The sequence below is a fragment of the Cebus imitator genome, unplaced genomic scaffold (genome assembly GCF_001604975.1).
Source record: "Cebus imitator isolate Cc_AM_T3 unplaced genomic scaffold, Cebus_imitator-1.0 Scaffold629, whole genome shotgun sequence".
Classification (NCBI taxonomy): Eukaryota; Metazoa; Chordata; class Mammalia; order Primates; family Cebidae; genus Cebus; species Cebus imitator.
The window spans coordinates 395,708-401,939 of NW_016107944.1; the positions used below are offsets into that span (position 1 = coordinate 395,708).

A 6,232-nucleotide genomic window follows, 5' to 3' on the forward strand; every position below is an offset into this window, starting at 1 on the left:
AAAAAAAAAAAAAAAAAAAAAAAAAAAAAAAGAAAAGAAAAAAAGAAAAAAAAGGAAAGAAAAAAGAAAGAAGGAAAAGGAGAGATTATTAGTGGATAATCAATCATTGGCGACGTGTTTTAGGTAAGATAGCAAAAACGGTCTTTCGACATAGTTGTGTTAGAAGTATTTTTGCCTTGTATTTTTACAGAATGGGTCTAACTTTGGGTCCATATATGTATTCACTTAATTTTTAATTTGAAAGAAACCAGGGCGGCAAGCAGTCAGCAGCGCGCGGCTCATTCGTTCCCACGCAGCGGTGACGGCGGTGGCTGAGGCTTCCCCAGAGTGGCGCCCGGCGTGTGGGGCCCGCGGCTGAGAGTCGGGCGGGCCGGGGGCTCCGGGCGCGGGGCCGCCTTGTAGAGGGATCGCGGTTCCTTCACCAGCTTCGTGCTGGGCGTGCTGGTGGTCTGCGTGGTGCGCACCTGCTGGGTCCTGCAGGGCATCATCTACACCCGCCCTAGCTCCGGCGACGCCAGCTGCATCCAGCCCTACATAGCGCATCGGCGCCAGCTACAGCTGAGCGTGTACCCCACGACGCGGTCCCACCTGGGTGCTGAGAACAGCATCGACCTGGTCTTGAAGGTGGAAGACTTCGATGTGGAGTCCAACTTTGAAAAGACGGTTCCTGTGTCTGTACCGAAGAAAACAAGAAATAACGGGGCGCTGCATGCCTGCATCCTCCTCCAGCACGCTGGGATCCTGCCTTGGCACGAGGGGAAGCAGGTGCACCCGTCAGTCCTCTGACCACTGCCGTGGTCCCCAAGCCGGAAGAAATCAACCTGCTCCCTGGGGATTCTGATACACAGCAGCAGATGGAGGCGGAGAAGAAGCCAACTGGCGCGCCGATGAGCCGCTGTCCCACGGGAGACCGCGGCTGGCGCTGAACGCGACGGCGGACAACTTCGTCTTCCGCTGGCGCTCCCTGCCAGCCGCCGTGCATCGGCACATGAAGATGGTCCAGCTGGAGAAGGCCGTGCACCACCTCCCCATGCTGCTCATCCGCCAGGTTGGCAACCGCGGGAAGGGCCTGAGGGTCATAAACCGCTCCCCACAGAGCTGCCCCTCCCGGTGTCCTACGACAAGGTCTCGCTGGGGCGGCTGCGCTTCTGGATCCACATGCAGGTTGCCGTGAACTCCCTGCGGCAGTTCGGGTTTTCAGAGAAAGATGCTGATGAGGTGAAAGGAATCTTTGTAGATACCAACTTGTACTTCCTGGCGCTGACCTTTTCCGTCGGAGCATTCCATCTTCGCTTTGATTTCCTGGCCTTTAAAAATGACATCAGTTTCTGGAAGAAGAGCATGATTGGCATGTCCACCAGGGCAGTGCTCTGGAGCTGCTTCAGCATGTGGTCATCTTCCTGTTCCTGCTGGATGAGAAGAGGAGCCTGCTGGTGCTGGTCCCAGCGGGCATGGGAGCCTCTAGCAAGCATGGAAAGTGAAGAAGGCATTGAAGATGACTGTTCCGCGTAGAGGCCTGAGACTGGAACTTCAGTTTGGCACTTACAGAGAATCCAAGAGGAAAACCAAGAAGTACCATACTCAGGCCATGAAGAACTTGTCTTACCTGCTGTACCCTCTCTGCATGGAGGGTGCTGTCTATTCGTTCCTGAACATCAAGTATAAGAGCTAGTACTTCTGGTTAATAACAGCTTTGTCAGTGGGGTCTATGCCTTCGGCTTCCTCTTCATGCTGCTCCAGCTCTTCCTGAACTACAAGCTGAAGTCAGTGGCACATCTGCCCTGGAAGGCCTTCACCTACAAAGCTTTCAATACCTTCATTGACTATGTCTTTGCCTTCATCAGCACCATGCCCACGTGGTGTTTCTGGTCTATCTGTCCCAGTGGTGGCTTTATCCTGTGGATAAACGCAGAGTGAATGAGTCAGGGGAGTCCTAAGAGGAGGCCACGCGCACACCCCACACGGACTGAAGGCCGCCCACCCTTGGGGCTGCCCAGGCTGCTGCCAGCCAAGTGTAACTTGAATTGTCAATGAGTATTTTTGGAAGCATCTCGTGGCATTCCTAGACATTGCGTCTTCTGTGTTGCCAGAATCCCTTTGGACATTGCTCAGACCTCTCCCAAGTTCCCTTCATGTCAGATTCGGAGCTGGTAGTGCTTACGATGCCCCCCACGTGTGAACAGCTGTCTCGGTTACCGAGCTGCACACTGCCGGTCACCCTGAATTGTGGTGCCTCCCGGCACCTGAGTGTCCAGAGGGGGTTGGCCATGTCCTCACACTGGCAGACGCGGGAGCCCTCGCAGGTACGGGGGCTGTTGGATTAACATTTCAGGTGGTTTTTTACGTGCTCCTTATGTGAATTTCAAACACATATGGAATTCATTGGGTGTGGACTCTGGGATCAAAGGCTCTTTCCTCTTTTGAGAGTTGGTTGTTTTAAAGCTTAATCTATGTATGTTTCTGTTTTTAAATACACATTTTCTGGCTGTGGTATTTTTCTTGACCTGGTATAATAATGGAAAGTACTTCAGATATTTGAGTTTAACCCTTTTCCAGAAAGTAATACATAATATGGATTTATTAATGCATTAAAAGAGCAAATTTAAAAAAAAAAGAGAGAGAAAGAAAGAAACCTGAAACTTACACTAAGAATGCAATAGAATTAAAATGGATAGCCAGGTTCCTCTTAGTCAGATTGACACACCGTTAACATTTAATCCTGCTTGTTTCATCATTTGCCCTTTCTATATACAAATTTTTCTTGAATCATTTGAAAGTAAATTTCTTTTTTTTTTTTTTTTGAGACGGAGTTTCACTCATGTTACCCAGGCTGGAGTGCAATGGCGCCATCTCAGCTCACCGCAACCTCCGCCTCCTGGGTTCAGGCAATTCTCCAGCCTCAGCCTCCTGAGTAGCTGGGATTACAGGCATGCACCACCATGCCCAGCTATTTTTTTTTTTTTTTTTTTTGTATTTTTAGTAGAGACGGGGTTTCACCATGTTGACCAGGATGGTCTCGATCTCTTGACCTCGTGATCCACCCTCCTCGGCCTCCCAAAGTGCTGGGATTACAGGCTTGAGCCACCGCGCCCGGCTGAAAGTAAATTTCATACATTACTCTTTTTTTTTTTTTTTTTTTTTTTTTTTTGAGGCAGAGTTTCACTCTTGTTGCCCAGGCCGGAGTCTGATGGCATGATCTCAAGCTCACCACAACTTCTGCTCCCAGGTTCAAGTGATTCTCCTGCCTCAGCCTCCCAAGTAGCCGGGATTACAAGCATATGCCACCATACCCAGCTAATTTTGTATTTTTAGTAGAGACAGAATTTATTTATGTTGGCCAGGCTGGTCTCAAACTCCCAACCTCAGGTAATCCGTCTTCCTCAGCCTCCCAAAGTGCTGGGATTATAGGCGTGAGCCGCTGCACCTAGCCCACATTCCTCTTCCTTACCTCTAAATACTTCAATATACATTTCTCAATAATGAGGATACTATTAATACTTTATATAACCATGATATAGTTATCAATTGCAGTAAATTTAACATCAATACAGTACTTTTATCTACTCTATTGCTTGTATTCCAGTTTTTAAAAATTGAACCAATAATGTCTTTGGGGGATTTTCTCTCACACAAGACCTAGTCCAAGATTCTGTATTGCGTTTGGTTGTCATGATTCTTTAGTCTCTTTTAATTTGGAACAGTGATTCAGCTTTTCCTTGTCTTTTGTGACAACACTTTGGAAGAATGCAGTCCTATCAATAGCCCTCATTTTGGGGTTTGTCAAATATTTCCTCATGATTAGATTCCAGTTACGCATTCCCAGCCAGAATAGTGCACACCGTACGTTGTGTCCTTCTCATGGTGTCACATCTGAGGCACACAATGTCCCTGCGCCGCTTACTCATTATATTCATTTTGATCACGTATTCAAAGTTTTTCCCAGTTCTTCCACTATATAATTATTTTTTGCTTTGCAGTTGCTAATCATAACAAGCAATCTCTGGAAAAGATACTTGAATTCTAATCAAATATCCTATTCCTCATCAAAATTTCCCCTTAGATTTAGCATCCGTTGATGATTCTTGCTTGAATCGGTCTTTAGTGTTATGGCTACAAAATGATAGTTTTCCAGCTCCAACATTCCCTTCGCATTTACACGTTGGCACCGGGTATTCTGCTGTAAGCAAGGTCCTCTGCTATCGCTCATTTATTTACTTATTATCAGTGTGAACTCATGGACCACTACTTTTTCAATGGTTTACAATTCATCATTGTTATGTTTTGCTGCTCAAATTGTACCAGATTTAGTCAGTGAGGTCTACTTCCTGTGTCTTTGTGACCTGCCCTCATCATTTTTTTTGAATAGTTTTTTTTTTTTTTTTCCTGAGATGTTCCAGGATCTTCTTGGAGTTTCCTTTTCTTAGACCTGGAATCGGCCATTTTTATGAGGAGCCTTGGTTCCTTTTAGCAGAGAACGATATCAGAAACCAAGATCTGGGCTAATTGAAACCGAGGCGTTGTTGCTTTTAGCCCCCTTCAGTAGACAGAGCTAGGAAATGTGTGTGCTAAGGTGTAAAAGGGATGTGTGGCTGCAGGAGGTTATTTTATGGGTTTGTGAGTTTTGCTTGTCTGCTAAGTTGCCTGTCTATAGTAGAGGGTTCTGATTATCTAGATCCCAGTTAATTTCTTTGGTTAGCAAATTTGTGATTAATGTGAGTGGCTGCGAGGCTGTATGAAAACAATCATGGCAACAAAACTGTGCAGAAAAGTGAACATAGCAAGGCCCAGCCTGCTATCTTTAGAAAGATTTGCCTACAAGGTTGGCCACTGGCTGGCATCTGGGAACTGTAACGTGGGGTTTATTCGTTAAAATCTTTATGAAATCTTTAATTTAAAATATTGTATTTAAAAAGATTAAACTTCGTTATCTTTGCTTAAGTGATAGTTTGTTCAACAAGAGAAAAGGAAAGATCAGGGCCAGGTATGGTGGCTCACGCCTGTAATCCAAGCACTTTCGAGGCCAAGGCGGGCAGATCACCTGAGGTCGGGAGTTCAAGACCAGCCTGACCAACATGGTGAAACCCCGTCTTTAAAAAATAAAAGAAAGAAAAGGAAAGATCACTCTTTACCTTCTGTGTAATCTGCCCAAATAGTAGAGTTGTCTCTCCTCAGAACTATGGTTTCGTGCTTTGTGCTGTGTTATGCTTTTCATAATATACAGGTATATATTCATATAAATGAACAAAGCCAGAACAGACCCTTATCTTGGAGCCTATGATATGGCACTCATAAAATGTAAGGAAACAGGAAATGTAAGAAATACTTGGGTTTGGTATGTCCCAAAGTTATTAATTAGTGCAAAATGATTGTAAGAGCTGCTCTGTTTATTTTTTATTTTTTTATTTTATTTTTGAGACGGAGTTTCGCTCTTGTTACCCAGGCTGGAGTGCAATGGCACCATCTCAGCTCACCGCAACCTCCGCCTCCTGGGTTCAGGCAATTCTCCTGCCTCAGCCTCCTGAGTCGCTGGGATTACAGGCACGCGCCACCATGCCCAGCTAATTTTTTGTATTTTTAGTAGAAACGGGGTTTCACCGTGTTGACCAGGATGGTCTCGATCCCTTGACCTCATGATCCACCCACCTCGGCCTCCCACAGTACTGGGATTACAGGCTTGAGCCACCGAGCCCGGCCTGCTCTGTTTATTGGAAGAGGTGTCAGATCAAAGAGAAGAGAAACCTTCCCTAGTTTAATTTTATATAGATATATTACTAAAATAAACGCTTCAGAAACTGTCTACTTACTTATGTTTGGAAGGGCCCTGGAGACGTCCACATTGTATATAATGCATTCTTACTCTCCAGGAAACACTGATCAACGCCCCTTTCAAATAGTCATGTGTTATACCCCAATAAAGGATTTTACTCTCCTTCATTATGATATTGTTAGTTATCATAACAAATTATAAATCATTAACTATAAATTCAGATGGAATTAAATGGTGCTGAGATAGCAAGAAATGATCTGATGAAATCTTCTGAATTATATGAATCCAGTCATATCTGAAACCAGATATCACCGTGGGTTTTTAAAAATTACAGTCCTGGGTAACCCAGCAGGTTTGAGTCACTACAATATGAGATGTATAGATCATAAGACTGGAAACTGAGTCAACCATACATTAAATTATGTTTTTGATGTGGCAAAAGTAACTTTTTTTTTTTTTTTTTTT

At 44.9% G+C, this 6,232-nt stretch overlaps 1 pseudogene across 1 annotated transcript in view; it reads left to right on the forward strand.

Moving 5' to 3' along the window:
• LOC108295280 overlaps nt 1-1,985 on the forward strand; it is a 23,633-nt pseudogene extending 21,648 nt beyond the window's left edge. The window contains exon 2 of the transcript XR_005198122.1: nt 403-1,985. The product of XR_005198122.1 is annotated as a cleft lip and palate transmembrane protein 1-like protein (transcript). The remainder of the gene's footprint in view (nt 1-402) is intronic.
• Nucleotides 1,986-6,232: the final 4,247 nt, after the last annotated feature.